This window comes from Gopherus flavomarginatus, chromosome 4 (genome assembly GCF_025201925.1).
Source record: "Gopherus flavomarginatus isolate rGopFla2 chromosome 4, rGopFla2.mat.asm, whole genome shotgun sequence".
In the NCBI taxonomy this organism is placed as follows: Eukaryota; Metazoa; Chordata; order Testudines; family Testudinidae; genus Gopherus; species Gopherus flavomarginatus.
The window spans coordinates 94418449-94430533 of NC_066620.1; the positions used below are offsets into that span (position 1 = coordinate 94418449).

Below are 12085 nucleotides of genomic sequence, written 5' to 3' on the forward strand. Positions count from 1 at the left end.
CCTTAATTAACTAGTGGTGAACCCAAAAAATAATCCTAGATCTGAACACACCCAGACTTTGGAAGCTTAAGGGAGGAGGGCTGGAATTTGAATTTATAAAATGGGCTGATCCTAATCCAGGGATTCATCCCCAACTCTTCCCCTTAAATTTGAAAAGGCTCAAAATCCAGATACAAATCAAAATTTTGTAGCTTAGGACCATCTTAAAAACATTCTATGGATGGAGAATAATTATAACTTGCACAGTACGCCAACTTGTACTCTTTTTCCGAGAAGCCCTACCAGTTTTCCATTAGCTACAGTTTATTCATGTAGCAGCTGTGAAAATTGATGCACACATGGTTTTCCAGTGGGAAAATAGTAGCATACTATAATTTATCGGGGTATAGTAAAGTCATTTTCTATTTGACAAACATTCATTTTCCCAATATAACACAAATAAACATGACTCTGCTTATTTTGGCTACTTATAGAACCATCCTGCCTTCATATGCACCCAAAATGCATATTGAAGTCAGAAGGAGTTTGGGGCAATCAGTGAACCCTTAAAGTAAATAAACTGCATTTAGGTGGTCCAGCACAGGTCTCAGAACAGGTTTTGCTAGGTACCCTTTTTTAATAAAATGCTACAGTATTATATAATAAGAGTTCAAAATATTGCAGTAACACAATTGTGAGCTGTAGTAGTTTTGACCATTACTGTTGAATACTTGTAATATATTTTGTAAGGGTAACCTTTCTGTGCTTTCTGTGTAAGCTGACAGGTTGCCTTTAAAGCAGCAGAACAAAAATATTCCAGGGTCATACACTAACAGTGGCTATTTTTGCTTTTCTTTGCTTTAAATTCCTACTAGCAAAGAGAGTGGAATTTTGAAGAAGAGAAAAGAACAGAAAGAAAAAGATGACATTTCCCACTAGATTCTAATTATTTCAAGACAGATGAAATGCTGGCCAAAACTGTTTATCAGTGACCCTTTGATACACATCTTTCTTCTTTTAATTATGCATAAAACAGCCAAATATTGTGAACAATATCAACAACAGAATAGAAGCACAGGCATTTGTGCTTATGTAGTAGAGATTAGACACTACTGGTAGTTTCCTCCAGCAGGATTTTGTCTGCATAATACTAGGTAGAGCTGAGCATCTTATTTCTTTCTTGGTTTTTTTTTTTTTTTGTTTGTTTTTTTACTATTACACACATTTAGTAGGCCTGATTACGGAATTTGGATTATGTCTAAACTGTTTATCATTGTTTAATTTACATATAGTGCTGTAAGTATACACAGTTGAGGTATAATAGGTAAACAGCACCAAACAAATAACAAAGTTCCTGCCCCAAAGACAATCTAGAGTCATGTATCTTTCTAAGTGTAATAGCAGCAAAGAATCCTGTGGCACCTTATAGACCAACAGACGTTTTGGAGCATGAGCTTTCGTGGGTGAATACCCACTTCCTCAGATGCATGTAATGGAAATTTCCAGGGGCAGGTATATATATGCTAGCAAGCAAGCTAGAGATAACGAGGTCAATCCTCCCTGATTGAACTGACCTCGTTATCTCTAGCTTGCTTGCTAGCATATATATACCTGCCCCTGGAAATTTCCATTACATGCATCTGAGGAAGTGGGTATTCACCCACGAAAGCTCATGCTCCAAAACGTCTGTTGGTCTATAAGGTGCCACAGGATTCTTTGCTGCTTTTACAGATCCAGACTAACACGGCTACCCCTCTGATACTCTAAGTGTAATGTTTCACAGCTTAGTTGTGTGTTCCTAAGTCTTTTGAGAGGAGGAGAAGCAATGATGCACAGTAACTAGGAGGGTGTTCAAAGTGTCATGAGCAACATGAAAGAAAAGCGTGATATCATGAGTGAGGAAAGGGAAAAGTAAAGGCATTTAAGTGCAGAGTGATTAGGACAGAAGTCTGGGCAATTTGTAAGTGGAGTGGAAGTATAGATGAAAGCACAGATGTATACAAGGTTGGAAGTTCTTTATAAAGAGGAGAAGCTTTAAGCTGAGAGGGAGCCAGTAAAGAGAGTCAAGAACTGGATGTTGTCATAGCAGTGGGAACAAAACATTACTTCGGAGTCACCGTTTTGGATGGACTGCATGGGAAGAACAATAAGAAAGAGTAATCGAATGTCTTGAATGCCAGATGCTTAGCTATTATATTTTTATAGTAATTGCTGATGCCAAACGCTGAATGAATTAATATGATAGAAATAAATGCGTAGGGACGGATCACTGAAGAAAATTGGAGTTATGCCAGTTTCCACCAGCTGACGATCTGGCCAGTGTAGCATACAACTTTGCATAGAATCAAATCAGCAGAACAAAGCCTAATTTTCATATTGTATGAATTCTTAAGTTCCCCTTTTTATTAAAACCAAACAAACAATAAGCCCCATCTTAAATTACCTTCTTAGAAGCAATAATTAATAAGACAGCACTTTATCAGGCATATATGTTTGTTCTAAAGGCCCAGACCTTTTTTCACTACAGTCAGTGATTCCCCAAGACCCCGAAGAAGATATGCTAGCTCAGAGTCCTGTTGAAATCAATGTGACTCACAGAGGGCTCTGTGATAGCACGTTTATTTGCAGGAATAGGGGCCAAGGATCTTCTCCCTCTTCTGACTCCAGTGGTTAAATCCACAGTGGTGGATTCCGTATTCCTTGAATTCAAGACCTGGATGCCTTTCTGGAAGATATGCTTTAGCCAAACACAAATTACTGCCGAAGTAACTGGGTAAAGTCTATGGCTTTGTTTTACAGGATGTCAAATTATATGATCACATAGTTCCTTCTGACCTTAAAATCTATGAATTGATGGGCCTTGTGGGTGCTGAGCACCATGCAGGATCAGGCCTTAAGTTGGCAAAAGAAAATGTTCCAACAAGCTTAAAGCCTGATGAAAAATCTAGAAAGCATATCTTTCTGGTTTTGCTAATTAATGGAAATACAGGAATGTAACACTGAATTAGCTATGCCGTAGACAACGTCAGAAATCTAAAAGTAAAATAAGAAAAGTGCTGATTTGTACAATTAATTTTTGACAGATATGCAAAATTCCTGGAGTTTCTTAGCAGTGAGGGAAAACCTTGTTACCTGTCAATATATTTTGGTTGTTGTCAATATTTGTTGATTCTATACCCTAATGTATTTGAGTTCTGACTATAGTTTTAACATTCCTAAAATGTACTCTATATGGTGGTGTTCATTAGCATGATGCTTCATTGATTTGTATTGACAAAGTTGAGATTGGAGGAGTGCCAAAATATTTGCATTGCTTCTAAATCAGGTAATATCATAAACTTAAACATTATGGATAATTGTTCTTACAATTTGGCTTATTTCTTAAAAATAATCTTTTAGGAAAACAAACTACAGCAAGATCAGTGTAAAGGTCAGGTAAGAAGTCATGATATTTATTAAATATGTACTGTTTGAACACCTTTGTCACAATCTACCTTCAGTTAAAAATAAGTGACCTGATCTTTGAACAAAATAATTTTAAAACCATACAAGTTGCTATAGAAGTGAGAGGAACAAGAATATGAGAGTTTTTTTCCTCATAGGAGCCATAAGATATCAGAGAAAATTGCGGCCATGTCCAAAGCCTATTGAAATCAAGGAAAGATTTTCACTGACTTCAGTAGACTTTGGATCAGGCCTTCACTTCTTAAAATCACAATTTAAAAAAAAATTCCTGCTCATTCAGGAAGCAGAATATAGCTATCTTCTCCTCTCTGAAAAATAAAATATGCTGTTTTCAACTTTAGGCCAATCACTTTCTCCAACAGAGTTTAAGGAACATTTACCTAACATGATGCCCAGCCTATTCGTAATAGGTCAAGAGTACTATTGCAGACTTCCTATATGTCTAGTGATTTATTTCCCAACTCTCTTATAGATCACCCATATATGACTGTATGCAATGTTGTTTTAGTCTTGTCATTCCTAAGGATATTAGAGAGACAAGGTGGATGACATATCTTTTATTGAACCAGCGTGTGTTGGTGAGAGAGACAAGCTTTCGAGCTACATAGAGCTCTTCTTCAGGTCTGGGAAAGATACTCCGGGTGCCACAGCTAAATAAAAGATTGAACAAATAGTGTAGCATAAGTAGTTAGCACATATTCTGTCGGTTCAATCTTCTGTTTTGCTGCGATACCTGGAGTATCTTTCCCATTGATCCACAGAGTCCTCATGAAGATCAAGCAGGACAGGGCGAAGGTGATCCTCATAACACCAGCTTGGCCACACCAAATCTGGTTTGGCACGCTGCTGGACCTCTCAGTGGCTGCTCTGTTACAATTACCGCTCAGGGCAGATTTGCTGTCACAAAACTAGGGCACTTGAATCTGGAAGCGTTGCACCTGACAGCGTGGCTGCTGCATTGCTAAATGCGGAGGAGCAGGAGTGCTCAGCCGGAGTCCAGCAAGTCTTGCTGGGCAGCAGAAAGCCCTCCAATAGAGCAACCTATACGGCCAAGTGGAGGCAGTTTACGTACTGGTCCTCAAATAAGGGCATTCAGCCTGAGCGGGCTTTGCCGCAGTTGATCCTGGACTACCTTCTGCACCTCAATCTCCAAGGCCTGTCTCTGTCATCCATTAAACTCCATCTGGCTGCTATTTCAGCTTTCCATCCGCAGCTTGAGGGTAGGTCAGATTTCGCCCATGACATGTCTGCAAGGTTCCTTAAGGGCCTCAAATGCCTCTTCCTGCATGTCAGGGACCCAGTCCCTCTGTGGGACCTAAATCTCGTGTTATCCTGGCTCATGGCATCCCACTTTGAACCTCTGGCTTCCTGTTCTCTCCTCCTGTCTTGGAATGTCGCACTCTTGGTCGCAATAACGTCATCCCACTGAGTCTCTGAGATTAGGGCACTTACCTTGGAACTGCCCTATATAGTCTTCTACAAGGACAAGTTCCAACTGCATCTACACCCGGCCTTCCTGACCAAGGTGGTCTCCCAGTTTCATATGGGCCTGGACATTTATCTGCCTATCTTTTTTCCAAAGCCGCATAAGTCGGAGGAGGAGGAGTGTTGGCTGCATTGCCTAGATGTCAGAAGGATGCTAGCTTTCTACATTGAACAGACCAAGCCATTCTGCAAATCTATGCAGCTGTTCATCACAGTAGCTGATAGAATGAAAGGTTGTCCAGCATCCGTTCAAAGACTTTCTTCTTGGATCACCACCTGCATTCGCTGCTGCTATGACCAGGCAATGGTGCCAACTCCAGTGATTGTCACTGCCTCTTCAAACAGGGTGTAAACCTCATCAGCAACTTTCCTAGCCCAAGTGCCGCCTATCCAGGACATCTGTAGGGTGGCCACCTAGTCGTCTGTCCGCACGTTCACGGTCCATTGTGCACTTACCCAGCAGGCCCAGGATGATGCTGGCTTCGGTAGAGCAGTGTTGCAAGCCGCTAGACTGAACTCTGAGCCCACCTCCAAGGATATTGCTTGTGAGTCACCTAGAATGGAATCGACATGAGCAAGCACTCAAAGAAAAAGCAGTTGTTCTTCGAGATGTGAAGCTCATGTCCATTCTATTACTTGCCCTCCTACCCCTCTGTCGGAGTTGCTGGCAAGAAGGAACTGAGAGGACATAGGGCCGGCAGAGCCTGATATACTGATGCATGAGCGCGGCACGCAAGGGGGCGCTGCAGCCAACTCTATGGATACCACTAAGGCAAAAGTCTCCGACAACTATGCACATGGGTGTGCACACACCTAGAATTGATGGCCATGAGTAGGGCCCTACCAAATTCACAGTCCATCTTGGTCAATTTCATGGTCATAGGATTTTAAAAATTATAATGGTTCATGATTTCAATTATTTAAATCTGAAATTTCATGGTATTGTAATTGTAGGGGTCCTAACCTAAAAATTAGTTGTAGGGGCATCACAAGGTTATTGTAGGGTGGGTTGGGGCACTGCTACCCTTACTTCTATGCTGCTGCTGGTGGTGCTGCTGCCTTCAGAGCTGGGGTGGCTGGAGAGTGGTGGCTGCTGACCAGGGGCCCAGCTTTGAAGGCAGAGCCATTGCCAGCAGCAGCAGCAGCACAGAAGTAAGGATGGTGTGAGATGGTATTGCCACCCTTACTTCTGCATTTCTGCCTGCAGAGCTGAACCCTCAGTCAGCAGCCACCGCTCTCCGGTCACCGAGCTCTGTAGGCAGCTCAGAAATAAAGGTAGCAATACCGCAACCCCCTAAAATAAACTTGTGACACCATCACCCCCACAACTCCCTTTTGGGTCAGAACCCCCAATTTGAGAAACCCTGGTCTCCCCCATGAAATCCATGTAGTATAGGGTAAAAGCACAGAGAAGACCAGATTTCATGGCAGGAGACCAAATTTAATGATCTGTGATGCTTTTTTCATAGCCATGAATTTGGTAGGGTTCTAGACATGAGCAGCATCTCAAAAAATAACAGTTACCAAAGGTAGGTAATTTTGGGGCAGGGGGTTTGATTCAGAACCACCTCTAGTCAGAGTCATCTAATGTGAACACTTGCCCCAATTAGATTACTATCCCACATCTAGAATTTGCACCACAAGACTTTAATGCTCACGTTCAGCTGTAGTACAGGATGATACGGAGCTTCGAAGAGTACTCTGATCAGATTTGATTACTAGATAGTCATTATTCTTTATTTTTAAATTGCTTCTCATATTCATAGCTTCCAAGTAAATTAAAGGTAGAAGAGACCCACAAGATTATATAGTTCATCCCTACAACAATGAACAGTTTTTCCTCATATTATATTCTAGTGCTTTGTCCAGTCTGGTGTTATTAAAAGGACATACACTCCCACAGAGTTCTTGAAGCTAATCATCATCTTAGAAACAATAGGTTTCTAAAAAATGAAAATGTGTGCACTCGCGCTCTCTCTCGCTCGCGCTCTCTCTCTCTCTCTCTCTCACACACACACACACACACACACACACACACACACACACGTATGTACATACATACCTTCATACATACGTATAGCATGAACTGCACTTAGGAGATAATGTGAACAAAGCAAAACCCCTAAGAAAATACCACAGTATCTAATTTTCTGTAATATATTATTTACGTTTTAATTGCTGAATGATGAGGTTGGGGGGTGGGGGTTATGATGTTTAAGCTTGCCATGTTCAGGAGTCTTAAAATGCAAAATCCTTGAAATAAAGAGTACCTTCTCCTCCTTTTTGTGTTTCTTTGCATCTGAATACCATTTCTTCTTTATGAGACTGTCTTGTCAGGACTAGTTTTGCATGTATCAGCTGTTAGTAACCCTAGACTGGTCCTGACTGTTCAATATGATTTTTTAGAATTTATTCAGTTGCAAAAGCTTAGCAGAGCTCTCCCAGTGTTGATTCCTGTGTCACTGCTGCCATCTTCAGGGGAAAGTTTTTTATTTTCTTTGTTAAGATTGAATTTGGCAACCAAATAGAACAACAAATGTCCTTATTTAAAAGGGTTACAACAACAGTAATCTGAGTAGCACAGACTAAAGGCTTATACATAAGAAATGTTTTGATTATGATAGAGATTTTTCAAAGGAGTACAGGGGAGTTAGGTGCCATTTTTGTTGACATTCAGTGTGAATGGGGCACCTACCTCCCTTAAGTCTTTTGAAAATTCCATATTGAATGTGAATGTTTCAAACTATTTTTTCACACAACCATGTTAATGCACCCACCAGATTTCCAGGTCTATTTACATGTAAATGTACAGCTGGATGCTCAGATGCATAGGTAGGAGTGGTTTCACATGCAGATTGGTCTATCATAATAATTTTGTGGGTGTATTAATTGAAGTCATTCGAAATTGTAGCCCTTTCAGCCATAGAACTTCAGAAACGACCAGAGATAGAGCAGAAGAGAAACAGCCAAATTCATCTCTGGTGACATCCCTTTTTATTAATTGTATGCATTCAACAACAATTGTCTTTTTTAAAACTTGGGAGAAGTGATAAATTAAAGGATATCTTTATACAGCTCCTAGCCACTGAGCTTGTGATATCAGAGTTGCAAAACTCAACCCCTGATACTAGGTTAAAGTTGAAATTTATCTTAAACATATACTATTGTGTGCTTTTAAAATATCATTTTAAATACATTCCTTGATTATTAAGAAATTTTCTTTTACTACTTAACTGTGCCTTCCGTTTACACAGAGCTCCAGCCGTGATTCTGTTTGGCATGCATCCCTATTCATGTACCGCATCACTTATAATGGCAGCTCTGCTTTAGAGACATCCAGACAAATTCTCATCTCAGCAATTCCAGTATAAATCCAACATCACTTCAGTGGGGTTAAATTGGATTTATACTAGTGTAACTGTGATAACAGTCTGGACTGTGGGGTATTGTTTAACTTGTGCTTACTCTTTGCTGTGTCAGAACAAACACACTGTAGGTCATCCTAGTAGCTGTGTCTTTAGGTAGGCTGGTTTGTTTGTTCATCAATTCTAAGAAGTAGAATGCTAGCTTAAATAAATATTTCAAATCCACAGCACATTCTTCAACAGTTTTAAGGTACGTCAAAATTTAGACACACTCTGCAATTTGGATTCCCTTTAAAATATTTCTCACTGTCCTAAACCATGTTTTCCTTCTAATCCTTTTATTACTCATATTGAGTGCCTAAAATTATCCAATAATGATAGGAAAGGGATAATAATTTTTGTTCAAAGCTTTCCCAAAGAAATGTCATGCCATTTATTATGGAAATTGTTTGCAGGAATCTGACGTTTACCTGCAACCTCTTACATTTTCCTCGTCATCCAGGCATAAAATTGCTCAAAATTACTTACTAGATAGTTTGTGCCTGTGCTCTTAGAACCTCATCCTGCAGCATTGGCTTTCCTTGCCATTGACTTCAAAGGGAGCAGGATCAAGTCATTATACAATAGTTCTTCCCTCCAGGGGTGCCAGCAGCAGCCTGACACTAATTTGAGTCACATAGGGCAAGCCATGCAACTCTGCCACCACCGTAGGCACCAACTCCATGGGGGGGCATGATTTGACCACACACAGAGATCAGCAAGCAGAGGCTAGCTCATCAGATGCAGATTGCACCCGTCCCCCAAGCAAAAGCAGAAGCTTTGTAAGAGATTATCTGCCTCAGGCTAATCTCCTCAATGCTCTCCGTTGCCCCCTGTAGAGAACTGTGGTATAAATGCCAAGATCTAGGTCTTAGGGAGGAATATACATACATTTTAATGTGTATAACTCAGGAGGGAGACTTTCACTTGTACATTTTATAGGATAACAGAGAACTCTCTAAGACATTTGATGCTGTCATACACTTAAAGCTTTTAATGTTTATAGAAAATCGCCACTTATAATATTGATGGCAAATTGCCCTCAGATTGCAGGAGCTGCACAGAGAGTGCTACTATATTTTTGACACTGTTTTGACAGATTGTCGTACTCTTCACAAAAGTTAGATTTTAGCTGATGTATGAGTAGTAAGTATGCATGCTGTATTTTAAGGGAAAAGACCTACATTGTTCTACCAGTACTAGTATTCTTGTGATTACTTTAAGCTCTGATAAAACTGGCCCATTAAAAAGGATCATTACTTTAATGTGATCATCTTTATTAGGGTATTTGCAGCGTTCCCTATATTGAGAATGGGCATTGACACAAATACTACAGTAAATGTAGGTACTACAGGTTGTAACTAACCAGTTTTTGAATGTACTCATAAGAATGTCCATACTGGGTCCATCTAGCCCTGCATTCTGTCTCTCACAGTGAACAGTGCCATTGACAGATCTATCCTCCATGAACTTATCTTATTCTTATCTAATTCTTTTTTTTAACCCACTGATACTTTTGGCCTTGACAACGTGCCATGTCAACGAGTTTCACAGGTTGTCTGTGCATTGTGTGAAGGCGTTTACTCACTGTAAACATAAATATCACAAAACGGGGCATATGGTTGCAAACCTGACACTTTGGTGCATGGTATAACACAGTGTCAAAGGCAAAATCAATCTAACGCTCCAAAAGTGTTGCTCACAAAAGCAGCATAACAAAGGAGTGTGACATTCTATTTTTTAAAGGTATAATTGGCTGTAATGGGGTGTACTGGCCCTTTAATAATAAAGGGGGCCATAAGATCCCGTTCCAGGTGTTAGAATGCACAAAGGCCCAGAAAATGGCCAGGTAGCAGAAGAGAGGAAGTAGTCCAGGAGAATTAGGAGTTGGTGGAGAACCCAAGTCACTGTTCCTTTAAGGGCACACAATCAAGAACTCTATAGTGTAGGGTGGTGCAAGGCTCCCTTCGCTTGCAGCCAATCTGGAAGAGCTCTCTGGAAGAGGGCAATATATAGACTTACCTTCTGCCTCAGAACATGGGAGACACTGGAAGAGAAAAAAACGAGGGACAGAGCTTCAGCTAGAAAGAGCTGAGAGTCGTGGGTTTGGGTGCAGCAGATTGACAGAGGAAGCCCATAGGGTGTGGCAGAAGAACCAGAGCTACATCGAATTATGATTATGGACCTTATGGTGGGGACTCACTGAAGATTGTTTGGATAATTTTGTGATTAAGGACTCTGAGGACTGTGTGAACTTTATTTGCAATTAAACCAGCCTCAGACAGGGGTGCTGGAAGTCACAACAGAGACTGGAGCATTTCTGCAGAAGGAGGCTAACAGGCAAGGTGCCTGCAAAGTGATCCGTGGCCACAAGTGGGTGTTCAATAAGTGCCCACCCAGTTACTTATTTCCCCTCAAAGCCAATGTAATAAGTGCATAGTTCTAGGCTTGTGAGGTGGTTATCTCGTAATTATGTAGATTGAACTTTAATTAAGCAATCAGACTGCTCTCTCACTCCTGCACATTTCTGAAGTATAAGTAATGTATAATGGAATCCTTTATAATGAAGGAGGGTTGGGGTCCTTATTTTTTTTAACAGAATAGCTTCACTGTAAATGTTTCTCTATAGTCAACACTGTAATACACATTTTGCAATGCACTAGAAAAAATTGGTACTTTTATTTTACTAAAAAGAAATGCATTATACGGACGTTATGCTGTATAGCATATGTAGTGTTTTTGTATGTAACAACGTTGCCTGGCAGCTCTGATTTGCTTCAGGGCTTGTCTGTTTTTTCATTGTAAATGCCTACTTCAATCCACAGTTTATTGCTTGACTATAAAAACTCACTTTGTGTTAAAACTTGGTGTCTTATTTTATGTTTATACATTTTCAAGACAAAACTCTATTTTTTTGACCAAGCATTCATTTTATAGGTAGCAAAACACAAAAACAAAAAACAGCACAACAGACTTTTGCTTATTTTCTTTGTGTTATTTCTTTGTGATTATCCTGTTTAAAAAAAAAAAAAGGAATCTTGCCTGTCCATAGACCATTATGCCCAGGAGGGATTTTTGTAATGTATAAAGACAATATATACACCTCTACCCCGATATAATGCAATTCTCCAGAGCCAAAAAATCTTAGCGCATTATAGGTGAAACCACGTTATATCGGAGTAGCAGCAGCAGGGCTCTAATGCTGATTTAAAGGCCCCGCGGCTCCCCGCAGAGGCAAGAGCTCTGAGCCTTTTAAAGCGCCGCCCGAGCCCCACTGATGGAGCCCTGGGGTAGCAGCGGCAGGGCTCCAATGGTGATTTAAAGAGCCCCAGGCTCTGGCCGCTGTGGGGAGCCCCGGGCCCTTTAAATCTCTGCCCAAGCCCTGCTCCTGGATATAACGCGGTAAAGCAGCCCCGTCCCCCAGAGCACTGCTTTACCGCATTGTATCCGAATCTGTGTTATATCGGGTCGTGTTATATCTGGGTATAGGTGTATGTATAAATACACACACACACACACACACACACACACACACACACACACACACACATTCAAGTGTATGTACTATATAACCAATTATATTAAAGGGCTGAAGAGGAAGGATTGTCCAGTGCTTAGGGCACTAGCCTGAGACTTGTCAATTCCATGCTCCACCGTAGACTTCCTGTGTTACCTTGTAAAAGTCACTGAGTCTTTCTGTGCCTCAGGAACCCCATCCATAAAATGGAGATGACACTTCTCTAGTTCACTGG

General features: G+C 40.7%; 1 protein-coding gene across 2 annotated transcripts in view; it reads left to right on the plus strand.

The window, feature by feature from the left end:
* The window catches only part of PRKN (parkin RBR E3 ubiquitin protein ligase), a 1230739-nt gene that overhangs the window by 1185643 nt on the left and 33011 nt on the right, over positions 1-12085 (plus strand). The window lies entirely within an intron of this gene.